Source organism: Cervus canadensis, chromosome 21 (genome assembly GCF_019320065.1).
Source record: "Cervus canadensis isolate Bull #8, Minnesota chromosome 21, ASM1932006v1, whole genome shotgun sequence".
NCBI lineage: Eukaryota > Metazoa > Chordata > Mammalia > Artiodactyla > Cervidae > Cervus > Cervus canadensis.
The window spans coordinates 46,657,930-46,684,802 of NC_057406.1; the positions used below are offsets into that span (position 1 = coordinate 46,657,930).

At 43.9% G+C, this 26,873-nt stretch overlaps 1 protein-coding gene across 8 annotated transcripts in view; it reads right to left on the reverse strand.

Moving 5' to 3' along the window:
* The window catches only part of LOC122423898 (HIV Tat-specific factor 1-like), a 326,655-nt gene that overhangs the window by 211,540 nt on the left and 88,242 nt on the right, over positions 1 to 26,873 (reverse strand). For 3 of the 8 annotated variants that reach the window (XM_043441367.1, XM_043441362.1, XM_043441360.1), the window contains exon 1: positions 1,930 to 2,090. The exons of the other annotated variants lie outside the window; for them this stretch is intronic. The gene's annotated coding sequence lies outside the window, so the exon portion shown is untranslated. Of the gene's footprint in view, positions 1 to 1,929; positions 2,091 to 26,873 lie in introns of those variants that run through there. 8 annotated transcript variants of the gene reach the window in all.

Sequence of the window (26,873 nt, forward strand, 5' to 3'; positions counted from 1 at the left end):
CCTGATATCTACATGATTCACTCTTTTCCCCTCTTCACATCTCTGCAAAAGTACCCAACTTAGTCATGGACCTCCTCTCCCCAACTATGTGACATGGCCACACCCCGACCCCCACACTCCCAAGTGCACAAACTGCTTTATCCTGTTCCACGGTGCTTATCTTTCTCCAATGTATTACATATTTGTTTCCTCTGGTCTGTGTTCCCCACCCCTCATACATAAGCTTCAAGAGGCCAAGAAACTTTTATTTTGTCTCCTCTGTATGCTCAGAACTATAACAGAACATGGCACTAGTTTCTCCTCAATTTGTTAAAAGAATATAAAAGTGCTTTGAAAATCATAAAGCTGTAAATACATGTGATGGGGCATTATTCTTATTTACATGGGTAAACCATAAGAGAGCCTTTTTTAAAAATCCCCTGTTCATTTTTCTCCTCAACTTTGCTACATATAAGGAGATTCTTCCTCTGCCACCTGCAGACTAGCTACTGCCACACTTCAGGTGACACCCAGGGGTGTGACTCAAAACAACAAAACTGGAAATAGAACTGCCATATGACCCAGCAATCCCACTCCTGGGCATACACACCGAGGAAACCAGATCTGAAAGAGACACATGCAACCCAATGTTCATGGCAGCACTGTTTATAATTGCCAGGATATGGAAGCAACCTAGATGCCCATCAACAGACAAAGGGATAAGGAAGCTATGGTACATATTCACAATGGAATATTACTCATCCATTAAAAGGAATTCATTTGAATCAGTTCTAATGAGATGGATGAAACTGGAGCCCATTATACAGAGTGAAGTAAGCCAGAAAGATAAACACCAATACAGTATACTAACGCATATATATGGAATTTAAAAACATGGTAACGATAACCCTATATGCAAAACAGAAAAAGAGACACAGATGTATAGAACAGACTTTGGGACTCTGTGGGAGAAGGTGAGGGTGGGATGTTCTGAGAGAACAGCATTGAAACAAGTATACTATCAAGGGTGAAACAGACCACCAGCCCAGGTTGGATGCATGAGACAAGTGCTCAGGGCTGGTGCACTGGGAAGACCCAGAGGGATGGGATGGGCAGGGAGGCGGGAGGGGGGATCGGGATGGGGAACACATACAAATCCATGGCTGATTCATGTCAATGTATGGCAAAAACCACTACAATATTGTAAACTAATTAGCCTCCAACTAATAAAAATAAATGGAAAAAAAAAATTTTTAACTGAAAGAAAAAAAAAAACCAACGACCCAGCAGAATAGATACAATGACCCACTGTCACCACTAAAACCCATTAACAATTCCTGGGAAATAAAAATGGAATATGCCCCTATCGGCTGGAACCGCCATCTTCCAGTAATTTGTCAAAATGACCAACACAAAGGGAGACAGGAAGGACCCCCACTACGTGTTCTCCAGGACTTTCAGAAAACATGGAGTTGTTCCTTTGCCCACAAACAAGCAAATCTACAAGAAAGGTGATATCGTAGATATTAAGGGACTGGGTACCTACAAAAAGGAACGTCCCACAAACGTTACCATGGCAAAACTAGCAGAGTTTTGCCAGCATGCTCTGGCATCACTATACACAAACAAGGGCAAGATTCTTGCCAAGAGAATGAGTGTGCCTACGGAGCATACTGAGCGCCCTTAAGGGCTGAGCTAGCTTCCTAAAACGTGCAAAGGAAAACGATCAGAAAAAGAAGGACGCCAAAGAGAAAGGGGCTTGAGTTCAGCTGACGCGCCAGCCTGCTCCACCCTGAGAAGCACGCTTCGTGAGAATCAATGAAAAGGAGCCTCAACTGTTGGAGCCCGTTCCCTATGAACTCCTGACCTGCCCCGTGTAAAGAAAATAAAGACCTGGACTGTACAAATGTTTCGGGGAAAAAATGGAATCCGGTAATAAAATAGTCTAACCTTTTGTTCTCCTTCGTGGTTAGTCTCTTTTTCACTAGCTCACAGGGTGACGCCTGTAGAGGCCTTGCCCTCCGGCCTCCAGACCAGTATTCCCAGAACAAACAGCTGAGCCAGCACCTCAGCTCCAGGGCCGTGCGCAGAAGCAGCGCCCGCAGCCTTCAACCCAAGATGGCGGCGGCGGGCCGCGCGCAGAGGGGCTGCGCCGGCGTCGCGGTCGCCACGCGCCTGCGCCTGTCCCGCGAGAGCTCCGCCCACTCGCCACTGGCAAGGATGCCCAAAAGGCACTTCCCTGTGGACCAGTGACTAAAATTCTGTGCTTTCACTGCAGAGGGAACAGGTTCCGGGAACTAAGATCCCGAATTCCCTGCAGTTCAGAAAAAAGAAGAACCAATAAAGCAGCCCCACCAATAAAGCAGCCTGTAAGGGAGAGCATGTACTCTACCTTGAGCTCACACCCCTCTGTTCTTTCATCACATTAAAGCTTTCCTTTGCTTCTGAACCAAATTCAGTCTCCTTCTATTGGCACAAGCGACTCTGGGCAGAAGGGTCCTTGCCAGGGATCATCTCGGGATTGGTCGGCAACAATCAAAATAATATCAGCTGCAGCTACCGCCGTACCAGAGGCACATCGGCCTGGAGAAACAGGATCAATGACAGTTCTACTACACTATTATCTTTAGAAACTTGTAGAGAAATAAGCATTAAATTGGGAATCAAAAAAAAAAAACAACCTGGGTTCCCAGCCACGTCCTCCAGTTGAGGGTTTCCCAGCCTCAGCACGGCTGACACCCCGTGCCTATACTTCGATGTGAGGGGTTGTCGTGAGCATGGTATGCTGGGCAGCATCCCTCGTCTCTACCATTTTCTCTCGGTTGTGACAACCAGAAATGTCTCCAGACTTTGCTAAATGTCTCCTGGGCATTGAGGACTACTACTCTGCCTCCTAGCTATGGAAACCAATAAATTAGTCAGACTCTTTGGGGGTTAATTTCCTTGTTTGTAAAAGAGGCCCAGTAATACCTATCACACAGGATGGCTTTAACAACTAAAAGAAATCATGCATACAAGTATTCAGCAAATCTTACCAAATTACTATTTTTGTACCTATTTATTCTTACTCCCAATGAATAATAAGTTATTTATCTTGCTCTAATAAATGTCTTTCCTTAGGTAGGCTACAATGATGAGCATCCTGCCTTTCTACAGTCATAAAGTTGAGCTTTTCAGTGCCTTATCAGGTCACACCTGCAACACACAAATTATCTCCAAATCCATTCCCTAGTTGCTTTCTCCTCTTAAAGAGCATGCCCTTTAAAGAGTGCATTAAGAGACTGTCTGCTCACCCATGGTTAATTTTACGGGTTGTTTATCTACAGTAGGATTTACTCAAGTCTATCTTGGCAAATGTAATGAAGCCTGGGTGTGCTTTCATGGGGGACTGTGAGGTGAGGTTAGTGAGAGCAGAGCAAAGTCTTAGGCTAGTTTCGGAAATGTCATTTCAGAATGACTTAAATTGGAAAAGTTCTAGACAGTTCTAAAAGAAGAGCTCCAGTAAACAAACCCATCACAACAAATAAGACAGAAAACCCACATCCGCTCTTTGGAGACAGAGAACAGTGCAGCATTCAGTGTGGATTCTATCTTGAAAACTATTAATAACCCGGTCTGCCAATTTTTCAATCCCCTCAAGGACTAGACAAGTACATTGTGCAGTAGACTATATCCATTGCGATATTAATTCATGTCTCTCTTCGGTGAAAAGATTTAAATGGATGGTAAGACACTAGGAGGGATGGATAGAATTACCATCATTTTACAAATGAAAAAAGAGGTTTGGTAGCCTGTGCAAGGTCACACAGACAATAATTGATGGAGTCAAGATTTGAACTCATGTCAGCCACCTTTGGATCCATCCCAGCTCCTTTCATTAAACTGCACTGAAATAATTCAGCATTCTTGGAGTGCATTACCACCTGCCCCACAGTGAGCGATGGTGGGAAATATAAGTGGGTTTCAACAGCGTCGACACATTTACAAAAGGAAAAGCCAAAAAAAAACTGAGAAAAGCAAGTTGAGTTAATGACAGGAAATACTATCAGTCCCTCCCTAGAGCAAGTGTTGATGAAGGAACACCAGCAAGAGCTTATGCATCTGAATGCTCAGGGAGACTCATACACTCTCTTTGAGGATAGTTAAGCTACAAACCCTAACCTGCCAGGTGGGATGTGTGCTATGAAAACTACCTCCACCAACAGAGGTACATCCAGTGCAGCAGAGGACCTACCCCATGAGAGCAGATTCTGGCCCCAGAGACCTCCTGCGGTACAAACCCCTCCTTAGCTGGCTGATCATGGAGCAGGCTAGGGACCTGTGACCTCTCAGAAGAGCTTGTAATGACTACTTACTACTAGAATAGAAATTTTTCAGCATTTTAATGACTTGTCCAGTCATTCAGCCCTGCTCCACACTTCTTAGACATGTGGCCTTACATGAATTATTTAATCCTTCCAAGCCTTCACATTTATTTGTAAAACAATGATGTTAACAATGCTTACCACCCAAATTGCTATGAGGATTAAATGAGATGCAAACAAAGTGCTATGCACTGTTCTTGACATATATTAAATGCACAACAACTATTAGTGCTCACTATTATTAAAGGAGAAATCTTGAAATATCCAATGTATCAATTAATTTTGGTAAAAAATGAACTTGAGTCTCATATATTAGATGTGACAATTCCTAAGGTCAGACATACATGGCATAGTCTACACCCTTGCTGAATCACACAGTCCAATCCCGGTAACTGAGTCAACTTGATCTCCTTTTGGTTCTGTTCCGGGCACTGATACTAATTTTGTCTCCGAATAAGACAAATAGGATGGGCTCTCTGTCAATAGGGTGCCTTATGGAGTCAATCATATTCATCCTATTTCTACCAGCGGCTGAGTCCTCCATCTGGCTTCTCAAGTTTTCAGTCGAAGAGATCAACCTTCTCAGTAGCTAAACACAGAACTGTATGTGTCAGCCCTCAACAGCTGGGTTTCCTGTCCCTCGGTGCTGGTCACCGGCTCCCCAGCTGCCGAAGCCTGGCTTCACCAGTGCTCACTGCCAACCTGATCAGAACCCAGCCTTTTCAAAGCTGAGTCTCAGGCAAATCTATTTCCCAGATCTTGCATCCTCAGAAGATCCTGGATTAAAAGGCTCGGGAATCCCACATATTCTTCCCTTGGACTTAGCTCCCCACGGTGGATTTTCTAAACCTCTCTGTGTGAAAACCCTGGACATGCTCCTATCTGTGGTCCCTGTCATTGTTTGACCTAGACTCCAGGTTGTAAAGCAGGATGGCTTATGAGCACAGTGTTGAAGTTACACGAAGGAGAGCTTGAACCCCAGGTCTGCCACTTACTAAGGTTTTGAGTAATTTCTTATTCTTTTTGAACCAAATTCTAAAATGGAGATAAAAACACATACTTCTCAGAGTTGCTCTAAGAGGAGTAATTGAAACCCGGTTCCATAGCTGGCACGGAGACACATCCCACAGTCTTGTTTTCCATGGAAAGCCGCATGCCCCCTCTACTGCAACTTGATGTCTGGTCATTTTCTATCTATTTAAACTAGATCCTTAATAAACTACCTGGAAATTACTCGAAAGTCTAGACAGCTGCTCACACCAATACTTTCTGACCTCTCAATCAAAATTGTCCAGAATCAAATTTGGACATACACTGTTTTTACTGTCTGTTTATGATTTCATTCCTTCGACAAATACATAGTGAGCATCTAGTGTGCCCATGACTGGGCCGTGTGAACAAGACTTTGCCCTCATGGAGGTTACAGCCTGGTGTTCCCCAACCAGATTTTTTAAAATATTTGTTTATTTATTTGGCTGTACCAGGTCTTAGCTGCAGCATGTGGGATCTCGTTCCCTGCCCAGAGATTGAACCCAGGCCCCCTGCACTGGGAGCATTGAATCTTAGCTACTGGACCACCAGGGAAGTCCCCCTCACCCAGATTTAAGGGACAATCTTTCATGGAAATCTTATTAATCCGGGATGGTGTCTAGCACAGTGCTTGTGAGATAATTCTTCTGTTAGTACTTGTCTACCTACATTTTCCAGTATTTTCAACAGTATATTACACGTATCATTTAAAAATTCATTAAATTTGAAAAATACTGGCTGACTCTCTGGGAAGTGCATGAAAGTCCTTTGTCAGCCCGCCTTATGCAGCAGGAAGTTCCGACCTTCCCATTGCAGTAGCTGTGTCTCTTTTAGGTAAACTCCCGAGTGAACAGTCAACACTGGCTCTTCACCTGCTGCCCAATATCTATTCTCTTCCCTCCAAAGACTTTGCCATCTTTCTAGGTCTGAACCACTCAGGATTCCAAAATAAATACTGTGTTTAAAATCCAACCCATTTCCTCTGGAAGTTTAAAACAGACAGCAATTACTTAATCTGGATTCTTTAAACAAGAAAAAAAAACTCCAGGTGCTACAGTCAATCTTTTAGAAAGGCAAAGCAACTTCTCTCTTTGGGAGTTGCTACGTATGATGCCACTCTGTTTTAAAGGGTCTGAGATAAGTCTTCAATTTTGTGAAGTTTAAAGATTAATAATACCTTTGAGAGAAAAAAATGCTGAAAGGTAGGCAGGACTTGTCACAGGAAAAGAAAAGAATCTCTCCTGCTTTGCTGTGATTAGCTGCATAAATTGTAGTGCGAATTCCAGAGCTAAATGAATTAGTATGCATCCCCCCCCAGAGTTCTTTATTTGTTGAAGTAAAATGCTTACAATCTTTGCTTGGGGGAGAAAAAGAGGGTATGTCATTGAATGAATATGAATTAATCAGTACTTTATGGACAGAACCCATAATTTTAAAGCAGTGAAAAAAGGCAAGGCATTTATCAGGGTTCCACTCAGCAATCTCCCTCTGTCATTGCTAATAAATCTTTTATGAAATGGAGTTTTGCAATCTTTGCAGGAACATTCCCCCTCCCTCCAACCTTTCCTTGGAAGAAAAAAATAAGTTAGCATTCATCTCTAATGTTTTCTCTTCCTTTCCCTATTTGAATTTCCTGTATGCAGAAAATCTCTGAACCTTTTTGTTTTCAAAGCTTTTCCCCCAAATTTATAAGCTCAAGACCTCTTTCATCAGAAGAAATAATTCATATGAAACTTCTCCCAAGAGATTGGAGGCAAGAAGCTGAGTTTTCAGGTGAGAAACACAATATTTTAGTAAGTATAATATCCTGGGCCTGCTAAACAATCAATGTTTATAGACGGAGTGACACAGTCTGTTGACTAAAGGACTTTGGAGACAGATAGTAATTAAAGGATACAACATTCTAGTTCTAACGCTTTATAATTTTCCTATAACTACTCATAGAAACAAGACTCTGCCGAATTATAAACAGCCTGCCAATAACCTCACGTTGTCCTGATTTAATTAGGATTTTATGCTCTTACTTGAAGGTTAGGTTCATTAGCTGTGAAATACGCCACTGGATGTCTGGATTAAGATTTTAAGAGAACCCTAAATGTGGAGTGGCACGTAGCCAGTTTCTAGCCGCTTAAACTGTGCAAAGGGACATGTGTTCATTCTCCCTGAGGTTGGTAACTTTTTATTCTTAGACACAAATCCACAGGCCATCTCTCTTGGTCAGGGATGGGGCCTGATGGCCGGTCGAAAGCTTAAAAAGGTACATGACTGAGAAACAAGTTGTTAAGAGGCTATAATGAAGGGTTGGCAAGAGGGGGGTAGGATGCCTGTAATGATTTTGCCATTAAGAGTGTGTTCCATTTTACAGCTTGGATTTATTTATAACAACAGGTGGTGGTATTTGTGGGGAATTGCTTGTTTTTTCATTTGAGAAGGGCAGCTCCATACATCTGTTAGAAGGCGAAACAAAACCTTTTCCAAACACCGTTTTCCTCGCTTTCTGCATCACCATTAGGAAGCAAGAATTTGTAGCAAAAGGCCACCCTGCCATTATTTCTTCCTGATGACACTCATTTAGCAGCCATTAAAATGCAAATAGAACTATGATTTTTAGATCACAAAATTAACATTAACGGTTGGATGATTGATTAAAGGTCATGGCAACGGTATAACTTAATTTCTTAGATAATTGTGTTCAGTTTTCTGCAGACTGTTTGGGTTTCTGAATTAATTTGATCTGTTGTTGAACACTGACAGGTGCGGTAATTGGCAGAGCCTCCTTGGGGCTCATTTCTTCCCTTAAACCTCGCCCTCTTGTCTTCCTCGAAGTCCTTGTCTAAAACAGAGAAGAGAGGGCCAAGCCAGCCAGCACACAACCAGTGGACTTGTAAGTCTGAGTGAGGTCACTGGAGAGGTTATTACAGACCTGGAAAGAGCCAAATAGAATTCCATTCCATGGTTAACGAGTTTTTCCCCTAAGAACTTCCTGCATTGGGCTCACCGGGGTATAGCATGACCCCTGGCTCTCCCTTGGGGCTCAGGCTAGCCTCTTCAGAACCCGGGTTGAAGGGGCCCATCTCGGACCCATTTTTCTTTAATGGAGGCAATAAGCCATACGGAGAGGTAATAATAAATCACCAGCCTTTCATGTCACCTCTGTATGTGACAGTTCAGGCAGTGACTGAACTGCGCTGAGACCAGAAGTGGCCAGATTCGGCCCAGCCGCTCTGCTTCTCTCAAATGTCAAAACGTCAAATGTGTACGGTGCTCACCTGGTAGGCTAAATGCCTTTAAATTCTGTATTGTAAAGTTAGGAGTTCACAGGGAAAGCACTGAGAAAATTCAGTTGAGCTGCTTTATTATTGTTGCTATTATTATTATTAATATCTCTTCAAGTACTTTCCTGAAGTACTTTCTTTCTGGAAATTTCATAGGACTTTGTTTTATCATGATGAATTCTATCCTGCAACCTTCTGTCCATCAGCTGCTCGATTCTGGCTCAAATCAAGCAACACCTCTCAATAGCCAAGTTATAGCTGATGTCAATGGCATTATCCTCGAAGTCATCAAATTCACCCTTAGTTCAAAACAACTTCACTTAAATGATAGCAAACCAATACACAACAAGGTCACAACCACATCTCATCAGGATGTAATTCAACATAAGCATTGACTCAACAAGTATACATTGAGCATCTACTAAATGCCGGATTCTATTCCAGGACTGAGGATATTCTAATAAAGAGGACAGACGGTCCCTTCAGGATGTGACTTAGAGCCTCTGACGAGACAGGGAAGTGAGAACAAGCGATGAATGACACTTAAAGGTAGGCTGAGCACTACAAAAGAGAAAGGGGAAATTGAGAATGGTATTTGAGCTTCTAGCAGGCTTTGAATTCCCAGTGTCTTTCCCAGTGCACACTAGGTCCTAAAGGCATGTTTGTTGAAATCATCAGTCTCTTCACTAACGAATCAACAAGAGGATATAAGGAGATAATTCTGGTAAGTTCTAGAAGAGCCCATGGAAGAAGTGGGACTTGCAGGCCACCACACCGGCTACTGTGGGTTCCTCAAACACACCATATTTCCCTGCCCCGGGGCCTTTGCACGTCCACTCTTGCTGTGATACACTCCCTTACCTCCTATATGCCTAGTTAATGTCTGCTTATACTTCAGACCTCAGCCAAAGGCCAGGGCTGCAGGGAAAATGTCCCTGACTTCCCCTTCCCTTTCAACCAGGTCAGATCCAGAGCCTGGGTACAGAGGCCCAGCCAGGTGCCCAGGTACAGGCTCCCACAGGCTCCATGACAGCAACCCCCCACCACCCCCTGCATGGCACCATCACACAATCTGTGCTGATCTGGATGATTATTGCATAAATGTCTCTCTTCCTCCCTGGACTCAAAGCTCCATGGGGGATTAGCAATGTCTGTCTTGCACCATTGTGTCCATGGCAGTCTCTCACTAAATAGCTGTTAAATGCATAGATTAACTTGGGCACATTATGCATCAGGTCTTTAATCATGGCAAGAATCTGAAGAGGCAAAGAAGAAGAAGAGCAAACACAGGGGTGGAAAGAGTGCAAAGTAGGTCCCACGGGGCTGTGCAGGGCGGATGAAAAGCATCTCACCAGCTGAGCAACTGGGCTCAGACCACACCAAGCAGATGGTTCGAGGCTGGCATTCCCTGCCTGCATTAACCCTTTTACTCCTGGGTTGTGGAAGAGTGGGCAGGTCCCATAGGTGATCTGGGGCTGGCCTGTAGGGGTGCCCTTCGGGGCAGCAGCTATCCACCAATATTTTAACAAGCCAAAGATTCAATCAGAGCACCGGCTGCCTGAGAGCAATCTCAGAAGTAAAGAAGACCCAATGGGGGCCTATTCCTTTATGGAATATATATATATATATTTGGAAGATAAGCTAGATTATGAGAAACCTTAAAATTCAGACATAGGCATTTGATCTTGAGTTCAGCAAACAACATAGGAAGTCACTGTAGATCCCTGAGAAAGAGAACAAGGATGGAAGGCATACTTTTAGGAAGACTGATTACAAAGTTCAGGTCGGACACTGTGTTAGGTACTGAAGAACTAAAGCTGACACACAGACATTAGGCTTTGCCAAAACAAAACTCCCCATTTTATAACGCCCAAGGGAGATTATAAATTTCCCCAGACGTCAAAGTCTCCATTTTCAATTGCTATGAGACTGGTTTGGGCTGTTTTCTCTTCTGGTATCTGAGCTCCCTAAAGAAATTCCTCACATCCTTAGTAATGAGTCTGGAAGTGTGAGTCACTCAGTGGTGTCCAACTCCTTGTGACCCCATGGACTGTAGCCCACCAGGCTCCTCTCTCCATGGAATTCTTCAGGCAAGAATTCTGGAGCAGGTTGCCATTTCCTTCTCCAGGGAATCTTCCTGATCCAAGGATCAATCCCAGGTCTCCAGCATTGCAGACAGATTCTTTATCATCTGAGCCACCAGGGAAGCCCAGTAATGAGTCTACACTTTGGTAAATGTTTGTTGAATGAATGAAATGAATGGCTTTCTTCAGAATAAAAACATCAAAATTAGCCTGCAAATCTGTGCTACTATGGAAATCCTCTTTCCCCTCCATCTTTCCTTAAACAAGTTTTCCCCAACTAAAGCCTGCCTTTCATCAGCTTTGCCAAAACCAAAGACAGCCTAAATCTCCTCCTTCTTTATCTGTGATCTGCAGAGCCCCATTTCAGGTTGTGATTGCCTGCACTCTTCTGAATCCAACCCAGTCCCCCTCTTGGCTAACACTAACTTGGTAAGCGGTATTTTATGAAGTTAACCAGGCTCATCACAGAGAACATATTTCCAAGAGGAGGGATGTTAATTTCTTCCTCATACAAAGACCAAAAGTCAATATAGTAAATCCAGGAAATCTCCCCTAAATGTCTCTCCTGTCATCATTCTTCCCTGCGCGCTGGGTAAATATACCGTTATGACAGGTTAGCTATATTTCTGCTCAGCAATGTAATATTGAGGTGACTGCAAGACAAGTCACGCTGCTGAAGTAAGGAGTATTGGCTGAGCTGTTACTCCTCAAGGTATTTTGTGACATTGGAATTCCATCAAATCGAGTTGAATGTACCTTTAACGTTTAAACAAGCCCCAGTTCTGAGCCTTAACCTGCTTAGAACATGCTGAACTTGGATGATGACCTACAGATTCTCAACCTGAGTTAGAGGTGGATGAAAAGGAAGCAGTTTTCTAGGGCATATTTTCATGTCAATAGATTTGTTTGCTCAAATGTGTAATAAACACCCACTGCACACACTGCGTGAGAGATACATAGACACGTGGGGAGATACGTGGGGACAGAGGAGCCAATTCTGCAGGAATTTACAGTCTAAGCAAGCAAAGAGAGTTTAAACTAAGACTCGGTATTTTAATACACACATACACATCAGACCCTAGTAAAAATTTCTGTGCAGAAGTGTGAAATCTCCAAGTAATGTTTTCCCTACCACCTTTCGAGAGTCCCTTAACCTCATACAATATCAGGGAGAGGAACACAGCTTCATTTTAGGAGTAAACAAGAATCTAATTTTAGAAATCCTCCAAGATGTTGACCTTTCTGTTGGGATCTGTCAGCCTAAGACTCAGGGTCTTGGATGGGTTATTATAAATTAAAATCTAATACTCTGTCCTTCTATTTGGATCTATAAGGCCCCATTCAATCAGCAATGTCCAGCTTATGTGTGCAATTCAGCTCCAAAAGGTAGACTGCAAAATCTGGTGACTTTAACATCTCAAGGGCACAGGCGAAATTAATTAAGGCATTGCCACTAAATATTAGCCCTTCCTGAATCCTTCTTCCTAAGTTTATTTCTAATTATCTCCCATTGAGTCATGTCCCCAGTGAGTCAAAATTTTTATTAGATTTTAAAGAGCCTATCTCCTGACAGCTTCAAAGGATTTTTATATTTTAGCATAGTTGATTCCTTCTAATACGCTTCCATTTCTTAACTAAACTCTGTCCTGAATTATATTATAAAGCTATAGAGTGGAAAGAATCCTTTGTGGTCACCTACCCCTATTCCATCTGATTACAGACAAGGAAACTGAGGCATAAGGAAGTCTGGTATCTTGAGAAATATGAATAAGTTAATGTTGCAGAAACCTGATGTTACAAAGACCTACTATTAGATCCTATCAGGACCAAGTTGGAAATGGCCCTAGAATAAAGGCTTACATATTTTGATTTTGAAGATATTCCATCAAAAGGTTATCCTATGCTCCAATCATCCTACATAAAGTCTTCCACATCAACAAGCCCAGTCCAGGCACTCAGAGCTTCCAAGTGATCTTTTTCGCATCTGCTTCTCTAATGTGGAAAAATAGACAAGTAATCCCTATACATAGAAGCAAAGATTCCACCATGAGACAAACAAAAGCAAACTCAAAGCAAAACATAAAAAAGGAAACTAGAGACAACAGAAAATCCAGGAAACAGGAGAAAATCTCAAAAATGAGTATCCTCAGAGTGATAATTCATACATAAAACATGATACTGTGAAAGGCAATTTATTAAAGGACAAGAATGAGTTCTTAGATATTAAAACTATGCAAGCAAACTTAAAAACATATTAAAGAGTTTGGACTATCAAACTCAGAAGCCTCATAGAAAGGAAATCAAAAAATAAATAAAGGAAAACTGGGCCAAAAAAATTATGAGAATGGTAAGGGGATTCATTCAGAAAGTCTGCCATGCAACCAACAGGTACCCCAAGAATTCAGCAAACTAAGGAAAGGGAACTATCAGAGCATAAAACAAGAACATTTCTCAGGGCTACAGGACAGAAGTCTGCCTGAAGGACCTTTCTGAGTGCCCAATGCCACACTGCAGCGGTGTGGAATTCCAAAAGGCCAGGGATAAAGAGGAGACCTAGAGAGCCTTTGAGAAGAGAAGGCTTCAACAGTTTTCAACAAAGGACATGCTTTGCACTTCTAGACATTGAGAGTAAAAAATAGTGGAGCAAATCCTTAAAAATCATGAGTGGATATTATGTGAAGCCTAGCATTCTATACTAAACAAATGATGAGTCAAAAGAGAGGATGGAATATTGACAGCTTCCCATCAACAAGGTTCAGAGCATGGGTCTCCTATGCATTATTTCTTAGAAAGTTACTAAAGGGTTTTCAGTAATATAGTAATGCTTTGTTTTATGCCTGAAGAAAATGTGGCAAAATGTTAGGTTATAACTATGTGAGATTGAGATTATAGGTATCTGGGTATTTCATGGTATTTCTTTTCTCTAATCATTTGCTTTAGATTTTTATAACAGGATCCTAGTACCCTAATTGGCTCAGTAATCTATTCATAGTCAAAGTAATGTTAAAATTGGTTACTGAATGAACTTAAAATTGTTATATAAAAGTATGAACAGAAGGGAAAATAAGAGGCATGAGAACTCTAATGAAAAATAGATCTAAAATGTTGACAACTTTAAAATTAACGGGAAAATGATAACTTTAGTCCTAAAAGGGATCTCAGACAGCCCTCTTGCCTACTTTCCACCATCTGAAGACAAAGCAAGAAGACAGCCATCTAGTTAGGAGGTTTGGGGTGGACAGGTACACACATGTATATATTTAAAATGCACAGCCAGCAAGGACCTACCTACAGGACTCTGCTCGACGTCTCACTGGCAGTCTGGATGGGAGGCGAGTTTGGGGGAGAATGGACACATGTATGTGCATGGACAGGTTTGCTGCCCACTTGAAACTATCACAACATTGTCTGTTAACCGGCTGTGCCCCAATATGAAAAAAAGTTAAAAACAAAAGACAGCCATCTATGAATCCAGAAGTGGGCCCTCCTCAGTCATCAGATCTCTTGTTTCCTTGATCTCAGCCCCCAGAACTGTAAGAAATAAATATTTGTTACTAAACCACCAAGCCTATGGTAATTTTTATGGTGACCCATACTGGACCAAGACACTTACCAACAAAACTGCAATTTTGTTCAGGGTAGCAATGTGCCCAGCCTAAGGTAATGAACCATAATGATCCTATTCCCTTTTGCCAATGACTTATAATGCCAGGGTCCCCTAAAACTAAGAGTGGCCCCATGACCCAGCTCTGACTGATGAGTCACAAGGAAAATCTGCTTGAGGGCTTCCAGACAGTGTTTTACTTTCCTAATAAGAGAGTCAAGCTTGGCCATTACTAAAACTGCCCTTCAATCTTTCCTTGAGGGCACATATTATAATGCTTGGATTTGTGGCAGCCATCATGTGACCACACAATAAGCATAAGAATGAAAAGTCAATATGTTGAGGGTGGAAGTGAAGAAGACACAGAGTTTGGATCCTTGATTGCATCATTAAACAACAAATGCCAGCAGCCACTTACCACCGGATTTCTTGCTATGCAAGAAAGTTAATTCCAATAGTTTAAGCCAATATTAGGTTTCTTTTGCTTGCAACTGAAAGCATTCCTAGCTGATACAAACTCAAAGTTTCATTTAAGTCTCACAATAAATGAACTAGGTATTATTCATTTTTGGCTTTAATACCCCATTTTCCGTGCTGGAACTTGAATCACTTTTCTAAGGCTTCAGAGCTAGAGAATAAAGGCAGATTTTGAACCCAGGGATAATGTCAAAGCCCAAGGTTCTTCCTTTACTCCCTTTCTATTCACAGGATGGCCCCTGAACCAGCAGGGTTGGCATCACCTGGGAGCTTGTTAGAGATCCAGAATCTCTGACCCTGTCTTATATCCACCAGCTCAAAACGTGCAGTTTAAAAAATCCACAAGTCTTGCTTAGATATACCCAGGAGGAAAATGAGAGCCACTGGTTGCAGCTTACAGGAGGCCAGATTTGATTTCAGGGCAAAGAAAATGAGAAGCTTTTAATAAGTAAAGCTATCAGGAAGAAAAGGATCTGCTTATAAAGTAGTGAGTTCCCCATCGCTGGAGGTATTCAACATCAATGGAACACCCACTTGCTATGGAGATATGGGATCCTATGGAAATAACCTTGAGGCCTTTCCATTATGGCAAGCATTGCCATCCACCTTTCCAGTGCCTGAAACTTCACCATTATAGACATCCCTAGACAATACAGTCTTATCTAGTAAATGTTATTTAAAGTCCCTGATATTGCACAGAGTAAAATCTGCAGTGCTCTGTGTGTGGGTAGGGATATGTAGTTAATGCTGGAAGATGGGAAGAAGGTCTGGGCAGGGTGCTGGCCCCCTGAAGGCCAGTTGACATGAGGCAACCCAGCTGGGAGCCAGAGGAAGAATACAGGCAGAGCGTCTGAACCTGGGGCAGCAAGTGGTGAAGGGAAGGGACCTCAGGGCTGTGGCTATCAGTGGCCCAGGATGCAGTCTGCCGTTGCCTCTGCTCCAAGTGGATGCCACAAGCCCTTGGGTTTAAGGCTTCCCTCAAGCTTCCCCTGCAGTTGCATCATCCCTGCCTGAGCCCCCAGCAAAACCTGCAAACTGAAGCAGGCTTTGGAAACGTACACACGTAACCCCATTCTCACCCTTTTGAATTTAATTCCACAGTATAATTAAGTACATATATGCACACACGGCTATAACACGCGCTGTCAATTCAATGTGAAAATGTGCGTTAAACAAATCCAAGTGAGGAGCTACAAATCTCTGAGCCTTCAGCTTGAGGAGACACGCCAGCCCTGCAAACAACATTTTGTGGGACACACTGCCACCCAGCGGCCACAAGGGAAACTGTCAAGACTTGGAAGCACAAAGTCAGCAGTGCCTCAGAGTCCTTGGATCTCCTACGGCCTGGCAGGCAGCTCAGTCCAGTCCAGTTCAGCTCAGTCCTCAGTCGTGTCCGACTCTGTGCGACCCCATGAATCGCAGCACACCAGGCCTCCCTGCCCATCACCAACTCCCAGAGTTTATCCAAACTCATGTCCATCGAGTCAGTGATGCCATCCAGCCATCTCATCCTCTGTCATCCCCTTCTCTTCCTGCCCCTAATCCCTCCCAGCATCAGGGTATTTTCCAATGAGTCAGCTCTTCACATGAGGTGGCCAAAGTATTGGAATTTCAGCTTCAGCATCAGTCCTTCCAATGAACACCCAGGACTGATCTCCTTCAGGATGGACTGGTTGGATCTCCTTGCAGTCCAAGGGACTCTCAAGAGTCTTCTCCAACACCACAGTTCAAAAGCATCAATTGGCAAGTTCTCATAAATGTTTTGAACCAAATTATCCCGTCAGTCTCAAAAGTCTCAGGATGATGGCAGAAGCTCTGTTCAGGGAACACAGGTCTGTGTTAAAATAGAATACATATGTTTTTTTGAAGCCTGCATCAATTCGACAGAAAGCATGCCTCCCTTTCTCCCTCCCTCCCCCCACCACTTATCCCTTATGTGATGAGTATGGTGTAGGCACATGGGATCCAAAGTTACCTCTGAAAGTTCACAGCCCGAAAGGGGCAGAGGCTTTAAACCCACCATCCATCACTGCACAATGTGGAAAGAGCTAGAATGAGAGGAGAATGTTCAAGGTGTGGCTGGACCTCAAGGAAGAGAGGCTAATGGTGGCAGACAGGAATCTTGTTACTTCCGTCTTGGCCTGTTTATTATGGGCTTGAGTTCACATTTTGTTTGTATATGAAGATTTCTATACTTACGTGCTGAGTGTTTACTTGTAAACTGTCAGAACCAGGATGTACCCTGCAGTCGTGGAGACCACACGCAATCCCCGATTGAGCCAAGGTGCACACTTGAGACCTGACCTTTTGAGATCCTTCCTGATAAAACTCTCTCCTTTCTCTTGACGCAAAGTGCAGGCAGGATGTTTCTGTTTGGTCTAGAACATACTGTGCTTTCAGGGGCTCAGGAGCAGGTCATCAAGCCCTGACCATTGTTCCAATATAACTCTCCTTCTCACTTCTTCCTGTGGCGCCTACACTCAGAGCCTCTCAAAAGCTACATAAAGCTTCCAAATCTTTATCCCATGGTGGCCATCTAGAAAACTATGTACCAATGACAAACTCCCAGGGAGAAGTTTTGTTAAACCAGGTACGAATTCACACATGAAGATGATTTTTAAAGAAACAAACGCATGCTAAGGAGAAAGGAGAAGCAGGGGAGTCTTTGCTGAAAGGAGTATTTAAATTAAGATTTTCATTTATAGCACCAATGAGTCCAAAATTGAAACTATCACCACCATGAGAACAGGTTGTATCTGTACACAATATATCTACATTTATTTTTCTTTTCTTAAAAGATTAATCTCTCTCTCTCTCTCTCTCTCTCTCTCACACACACACACACACACACACACACACACACACACCTTTGTCTACTATGAAAACTACTCTTACTTCAGGGAGTTCTCAGCTCACCCTCTCCATAAAGCTGTCACAGTTGGCCCCTTAGTCAGGCCAAAGTACCCTCCCCGTCCTGCAATGGACTGAATGTTTGCACCCCTCCAAACTTGCTATGCTGAAACTTTGATCCTAAAGTGATGGTGGTAGGTGAGGTCTTCGGGAGATGATTAGATCATGAGGAGCCTTCATGAATGAGATTAGCACCCTTAGAGGCCAGAGTGCTCGCTAGGAGACAGCAAGCTGTGGGGATACAGCAAGAAGACAGTTATCCATAAACCTAGAAGGGGGTCCTCACCAGAACCTAACCATGCAGGCGCCTAGTGCGATTTCCAGACTCGAACTGTGAGAAATGAATCGTTGTTTAAGCCACTGAGTCTGCGGTAACTTCTTAAAGCAGCCCACGCTGAACAAGACCCTCCCTCTACCCGCCAGCACACTCTGCATAGTCATCGGCCATCTAACATTGTGGTTGTTTCACTATCCCATAAGCCTTCAGGAATGATGTGAAAGAACAAGTAATCACCCTCCTCTGGAGTTCAGAGAATAATCAAGATGATTCTAGAATCATGAGCCTCATGGCTCTACCCCCTGCTCCCCACAACTAGAGAAAGTCAGCTCCCAGCAATGAAGACCCAGTGCAGCCATACATAAATAAATAAATGATTATTTACTTGTTAATTTCAAAATGGCAAAGGCAGAACATTAACCCAAGCACAGGGCCCTTCTGAGCATCAGGGCCTGTGTAACTACATTAAGTTACACACCTCTGAAGCCAGTCCTGCCTCTGCAACAGGCAGATTCCAATGAGAGAGAGGCCCTGGAGACTCTAGAGGAGCAATCAGACTCCTCAAGCAGAGAAGGTGCTCCCTGGGAGGGGTGAGCCAGACTGCTGAGAACATGAAGGCGGGACAGGTCTTCCCATCCTCTATCCTGCTAGAAAGTAGAATGAGAATTCCTTCCTTCTGCTCAACAGCAAGCCAACAGTGGGGAGGAAAGAAACCACCAGTGAGGAAGGCATGCATGTGCACACTGACATTTTGCACACACTTTCTTTTTCTGATTTTTCTAAAAATTATTAGCAGGGGTGGGGGTGGGAACACCACACGGCACAGAGGCTCTTAGTTCCGAGCCCAGAGATCCGTCCCGACGCCCCCTGAGTTACAAGCACCGTCTAACCGCTGGACCACCAGGGAAGCCCCTTGCACAGACTTTCGTGGGCTTCACAAACTTCTTTGAGTGTTGCATCAGCCCCGTAGGATGAGACAGCAAAACACCACAGACAGGCTCTTTACACACCAGACCTGTATTCTCCACAGTCCTGCCATCTGGGAAGTCCAAGACCAAGTGTCTGGTGAGAGTGTCTGACTCCAACTCAGTGTCTAGTGAGAGGCTGCTTCCGGGTTTGCAGATGGCCTCCTTCTCACTGTGTTTTTTTATGACTAAGAGAGAGGGAGAGGGCAAGCTCTCTGGTGTCTCTTCTTACAAGGGTACTGATTCCTACATGGGGGCCCCACTTCATGATCCCATCTAAATGCAATCCCCTCACAAAGCCTCCACCCCCAAATACCATCCCATTGAGGGGTTAGGGCTTCACCATATGAATTTGGGGGGGAAGACAAACATAGCAGATGTATCTCTGCAAATCTGATGCCTTAAGCATAGAAGGGGACAGGAATGGGTACACACACATGTACATACATATGTATGTAAACAAGTACATACATGGGTATATATACTGTATACATACACACATATACACATATGGGAATCCACCTGCGATACAGGAGACGTGGGTTCCAACCCAGGGTCAGGAAGATGCCCTAGCGAAGGAAATGGCAACCCACTCCAGTATTCTTGCCTGGAGAATTCCATGGACAGAGGAGCCTGGCGGGTTACAGTCCATGCTGTCTCAAGAGTTGGACATGAGTTAGCAACTAAATCACCACCACCACACAAACACACACACACATACACTATATATATATATATACACACACACACACACATAAGAAACCACCTCAAGGTCCCTTACAGCTCTCAAACTGATCTTCCTGAAACTTTCACACCAGCAGTGCTCCACCCGGCTCAGAATGAGCCAGCTCATCCTCTCCCCCAGGTAAAGGTCAGACCGCATCCACTGTGCACCGGCATCTGCGGTCTCCGTCACCCATGGCTGTCAATCCAAAGGGCTAGATTTACATCCAGTGCGGTCTGGGCTCTCATTAACCTTGAATCACCTCCTCCTACACAGAGCCATGACATTTAAAATCCTATCAAAGTCATCTAAAACAACCATCAGATTGAACCTTTGGGGGAAAAAATAAATGACCCATGAGCCTAGGATGAGAAAGAAATAAAAGCAGGCCCTAAGGAACTAAGGTCTCTAGTGAAAGCATCACTCACAACACATCACTCTATGTTGATCTGTTTGTGGTATACCTGGAATTGAATGATAGTCATCAAATGGAGCCCTTTAAATGTAATTTTGGCTCTGAAGGCCACCTTGAAAATGCCCATCAATCGAAGTTTCCAAGAAAGCATATTGTAATTTTTGATTGATTTTAATAAGTGTTAATACAAATTCTGAAGACTTTGGTTTTATTTTTTTAATAAATGATGATTGATGTAGGCTATTGTAAAATTGATTGATTTTCCAATATGCTTATACTGCCTCAAATGTCTCTCTCCCCAGCCAGGCTAGTGGAATCATACTTATTCATTGGTTGAAAACTGACTGAGAACCTACTATGTGTCAGATAATGTGATGGTATCTAGGAATACAAAAACAATAAAAACTAGCTTCTGTCTTAAAGGGCTTCCCAGTGCAGACAGGAAACAATCATATGGGGATAAATGATGTGAAAGAGGCTTGTTCACAGTACAGGCTCTAGAAGGACCAAAAAGGGGCTGACAGAACCAAGAAGGAGACACTTTGATGGGATAACATTCTGGGCAGAGGAAAAGGCAAGAGTAGAGACAGGGTGATACAAATGTGAATGTGATCGGTGTACCTGCTCAGTCATGTCTGACTTTTTTTGACCCCAGGGACTGTAGCCCACCAGGCTCCTCTGCCCATGGGGTTTTCCAGGCAAGAATACTGGAGTGGGTAGCCATTTCCTCCTCCAGAGGATCTTCCCACCCCAAGGATCCAACTGGAGTCTCCTGCATCTACTGCATTGGTAGGCAGATTCTTTACCACTGAGCCATCTAGACTGCAGTTTTCGTGCTAAGTCACTTCAGTCATATCCAACTCTTCGCCACCCCATGGACTGTAACCTGCCAGGCTCCTCTGTCCACGGGATTCTCCAGGCAAGAATACTGGAGTGAATTGCCATGCCCTTCTCCAGGGGACCTTCTTGATCCAGGGATCGAACCTGGGTCTCCCGCATTACAGGCAGAGTCTTTACCATCTGAGACACCAAGGAATGCAGTTTAGGGAGCCCTAAATGCAAAGCAGCATTCTATTGGAAAGATGAGTCAATTCTACCACTTGCTAACCTCATAGCCTTGAACGGATCATCTGAGTTTCGGAACTTCAGTTTCTTCATCTGTAAATTAGGACAGCTATCCCCACTCAGATACGCTAAGAGGTTCTGATGAAAATTTATATAAAAATTATTCACAAACTTGATGAGCTCTACAAATGTTAATCGTGCTTATCTTTCATCATTAAGCCTATTCTCTTTTCTCTTAATTATGAAAACATCGACTCTCAGAAGAGGTGTCACAGGCCACCTGATTAAAGTCACTCAGATAACAGAGCTGAAGCCCAGAGAGACGATCGCCAGCACCACCAGCATCGACAGCAAAAGCTTCAGCGTGAGCACCATGGCTGTCATCGTCACCCTTAGCCCGGTTCTTTCCCAAGGGTTTGATTTACCTGGACTCATTTACAACAACCCCACGTGACCAGTAGGATAATCACCTCCATCTAAAAGAGGAAGGCCCTGAGGCTTGTCCAGCAACCCACAGTTTACAGCGGCAAGGTCAGAAGGCGACGCCAAGCCTGCCCGGTGATCACGCCCTCCACGTGAAGCTCTAAGGCCGCTTCTGTCCTTTCGCTCCTCCCTCCTCTAGCTTTTCCTTTCTTCCTTGACTCTTCTAAACACCCACCCTGCCAAGGAGACAGCTTTTCTAGGAGGACGTGAAGGGAGGAAAACAGTGAAGCTGCAGGCCCGCCCCCAGCGGCGAGCGTCTGAGCCCGCGGCGCGTGTGGCCGGAGAAGCCGCACGCGGCCCCGACGCCTCCGCTCAGAGTGAGCTCACGCAGGAAGCGGCAGCCGCGTGCGGGAGCGCCCAGCACGCGGCAGGAGCGGCTGGCTGCGCGGAAATGCCCCGGACCCATCCCTTTTTAAAGGTGTGGCGCACGCTCAGAGCAGGCGGACGCCCGGATGTCACGAGGCACTCAGGCCCCTTCTCTTCCACCCAGCTCTCTCCCTCCTCCGAGGTTACCTGCGTCCTCCTAAGGCAATTCTTTTTATTTGTCCCTCTGCGTTTTTACTTCTGGAGTGAAATCATGGCCTTCTTTCCTATTACAGCGTAACAGGCATTTCTTGGAGTGTGGGGAGAATATTTAAATACCTTTGCTGCCACAGTTAACTTTGTAAGACAAAGGGTCACATGACCACCCCTTTGTTAAAAGCAGGATATTCCAACATCAAGCTCAGGCACCTTTGCGTCAATTTGTAAAGAAGCGTGGGCCCACAGGAACACAAATCGAAGGAGAAAATAAAAACTAGAATCTAAAAGGAATCAAGCTGTCTTGGTTTGGGCACCGGTATCCCAAAGGATAAACTATACCTACAGGGAACCAGGTGCACACCCCTAGGGGAAGATTGGAATCCAGCCTTGACTCTTCCAGGCATCTACTTTAGAACCATTTGCAGGTTTTAACCCAGCTAACTCTAACATCTCATGAGAACAGTCCCTGGAGGGGCCCAGAGGCTGGCACTAAATAACTCCCAATAGCTATTTCTGGAAGGAAGGAGTGAATGAGGACATTGAAGGTCCTAGTAAAAACCTAAATATGTCTTGTAAGTGGTACAGGGAAGGCAGTCATGAGGCTACACTCTCCACCAAGAATTTGAAATTACCCTCTGAAAGTGAAGTATGCAAGTGATAGTGAGAAAAGATGTATTCTGACCAAACTTGATCTGTGACCTAGGGAGAGAAATCATGTATATGTGACATGCCTATTCCAGTCAACTGGCTGTGGTCCCTGGAGTGCTGTGTAGAAGATTCTTGAGGCTTCATTTGAGACCAGTGGAAAAGAGAGCCATGATCACCTAGTAATGTCTGCCGTGCCCACAGGAGGAGGTTGATGCCATGATCACCTAGTAATGTCTGCCGTGCCCACAGGAGGAGGTTGATGCCATGATCACCTAGTAATGTCTGCCGTGCCCACAGGAGGAGGTTGATGCCATGATCACCTAGTAATGTCTGCCGTGCCCACAGGAGGAGGTTGATGCCATGATCACCTAGTAATGTCTGCCGTGCCCACAGGAGGAGGTTGATGCCATGATCACCTAGTAATGTCTGCCGTGCCCACAGGAGGAGGTTGATGGCAAGGAGAGCATACCCTTGCGGTGAGTTCACTGACACCTCCAAAACCTGTTAGTCAGCAGTGGGATTGACCCACCACAGAAGAGTGGATTCGGGGAGCCACTGAGGCAGATGGAGACACTACGCGAGGGAGCCCTAGAGCAAGATTCTCTTATGTGGAAGGGCTCAACGCAGACACAGGCCATTTAGTGCTCACCACCCCAGTGCTGATTCCAGGTTGGCCGAACACACTCTTATTTGCCTTCCCATGGAACGCCTCTGTTGTTGCTAAGTCGTGCCCAATTCTTTGTGACCCCTTGGACCGCAGGGCACCAGGCTTCCCTGTCCTTCACTATCTCCCGGAGTTTGCTCAAGTTCATGTCCATTGAGTTGGTGATGCCATCCGACCATCTCATCCTGTGCCGCCCTCTACTCCTTTTGCTTTTAGGGAAATAATATCCTCCGTCAGGACACAGAGTCAAGTGGCAAGTTCCCTTGACATTTTTAGTTCATGGTGGAGATTAAGAGGCTGTCGTTCTGGTTTCATTGATCACACTCTGCCGACTATGTTCGTGGGTGCCCATCTCAGAAAGGTGAATCTACACAGGATAAATTAAGTCATCGGTCATCACTGAGTGAACACTACCTCAAATTACCTCTCCTCTGCAGAGGTCAGGGGGTGGGGATGAAAGTTTCCAACCTCTAATCACACAGTTGGTCCTTCTGGAAACCAGCCTCCCTACCTCCTCAGGTATGGGTAAAAGAGGTTTGCAATGTATAACAAACAACAACCCCCTTAGCTCCATCACACAGGAATTCCAAGGGCTTTAGGAGTAAGAGTTGTGTATTAGGACCTAGGGATAAAGACCAAATACATCTTTCTTCTTATATCACAGCATAATAGTATGCAGAGGTGCATGAGTAGTATGCAGAGTACTATGGAAGCATGTAATAGGTTTAAGCTTTGCAAGGACGTCAGAGAAGGTTTGCCTACAGCAGGAATGAGAGCTGAGACCTAAACAGTAGTAGGAATTATCCCATGCAAAAGTGTAATAAAGTACGTTCCATGAGGAAGGGAACAGCTGGGCAAAGTCTTTGTGGTAAGAGGAGCTGCAGGAACACAAGAAGGAAGATGGTACCAGATGCTGGAAAGGAAGGAAGGAAGGATCCAGACCCCATGGGATTTATGGGGCAAATGAAGCATGTTTTTCTTTATCCACATTGGGGAGAGAGAGTGACATGCTTCCATGTGTGCGGCAGACCACCTCAGTGCGAAGGCTAAATGATCACATCACATTCATGCACTCACATTCTGGGGCCCTGCCAAGGTCAGTCACAGGGAAGTTGGCAGAGCTCACCTTCAAGCAGCCCCCAGACTCTTGATCATCTTTTCAAGATTGAATCATATTTTTATTATCACATATGTGTATGCTATGCACAAGAAAAGACACATTTCTCAAGAACACTTTGGAGAGAAACAACTTGGTTATATCCCTCACATACAGAGGCCTAGAGGGGTTCATATTGGCTTTTTGTGTTTAATTTATTTTGCAGGAAGAAATTTAAAAGTCTTTGGGATTGGAGGTTTCCTTTGAACTAACTTCAAACCACCAGACCTGCTAAGAAAGGTTCAGCCAAGCTTTGATATGCCTCAGCACACACGTAACATTGCTTCTGCTTTGGACATGCAAAGGGAAAAGAAAAAAAATAGCACTCTGCATCATGAGTCACTCCTTATTAAAAATAATTAGTGGAGATAGTGCATAAGTCACTTTTAAACCCATCCTTTTCTGTAATTATCCTCTTAAATACCTACCAAGACCAATTCACTGAACATGTCTTTGGACATTTTAAGGAAAACTGTCTTTTTACTTTATCCAACAAGAGCTTAAGCAAGAAAACTGTTCGCGCTCAGGCCAAACAAAACATGAATTAAACTGACTTGTTCTTCTTTGTTTGTTTTTAAGTCTCACTCTTTTTCATGCTTAAATTCTACCTGTCATGTTTTAGGCTGAGAATTAAATGAGTTGCTTTCCCAACACCACCACCCAAATTATCATTTCATTAGAGGGTATGGAGAGATCCACAGCAACCGTTAAATTCTTGTGGGATTTTATATACTTTTCTGGGGATAAAGCAGAAATTTTGCAGATTAAGGAGATTAAGACTGTACTTTGTGGAATGTGTGTGCTTGGCTATGTCCTACTCTTTGTGACCCTATGGACTGTAGATTGCCAGGCTCCTCTGTCTATGGAATTTTCCAGGCAAGGATACTGCAGTGGGTTGCCATACCCTCTTCCAAGGGATCTTCCTGTCCCAGGAATCGAACTCCCATCTCCTGCATCTCCTGCACTGCAGGAAGATTCTTGACCTCTGAGCCATCAGGGAAATAGATTTTCTTCTAAAAAGCTAAACTCTTGACTTTTCATAAATTCTAACCAATACCAATAAAATCTGCTTTATGTTCACAGTCATTCTAATATGGCTCTGCTTCTTACCAACCATGACCTGAAGAAGTCACTTGACCTGTTTGGTTAGCTTACCTTTAAAATGGGAATAATAATTAAGCTAAGGTTTAAAGACAGCTTCAAAGCAAAAGGTGAAGCTATCAGGCCTGTGTTTGCAATGTATGCTAGAAATGCTCTGGTTATTTCAGAACCTCAGGGCAGTAACCACTCTCTGTCCTTAGCACACTTCAGGCCTGCTGCCCTGAAAACATGTGCCACGCTTTTCATTGCTTTGAGCTTCGGAAGATGCTCACATCTGCTCTGCCTGAGCGTCCCCAACTTCCGTATCTTGAGGTGCTCACCCCTTACTCTGTTTTCATGATCTTCCCCCAGCTCATCACACTCCATTTTAATTACTTATTTATGTCCCTGGATCTCCCAGCAAGGCAGGCTGTCCCTAGGGGCAGCAAGAATGTCTTAGTCATCCATATATCCTTCACCTCTTTCAGATTTTCTGACATTAGAAATGCGTTGACTAGAGGACATCCCTGGTGGTCCAGTGACTAGGACTCTGTGCTCCCAATGCAGAGGGCCTGGGTTCAATCTCTGATCAGGGAACTAGATCCCATGTACTGCAACTAAGGTGTTCGCATGCTGCAATGAAGATTGAAGATCTTGCATGCCGCAACTAAGACCACACACAACCTAATACATACATATATAAATACATAAATATCAATCAATAAATAAAGGAAATGCATTGACTAAAGAAATGAATGCGTAACAATTTATTACAATATGTAATAAATCTAGCAAAAACATGTAAGTTATAGGGAGATTAAAAGTTATCCCACCATATAGCAAGTTTCCTAACTACTGGTTTTGTCTCCATTCAAACATCATGGGCAATTTTAATTAATGATTGAACTTGCAAGGATGAGCTCTGCCTCTAACCAAATCCACTCTGTCTAAAGCCACCCTCTGCCTCTTTTATTCTTTCTTGCCCTTTGTTTCTTTCCATCCTAGAAATAATCACAATTCATAATAATTTCCTTTTGTTACTATTTTTTTTCAACAGGAAGTTCTTGATGGCAGGAATTTGTCTCTGTTGCCCATTGCTGAGGCATAGCTCCTGAAACACAGTAGATTTTTTTTTTTTAATTTGTTCAGGAA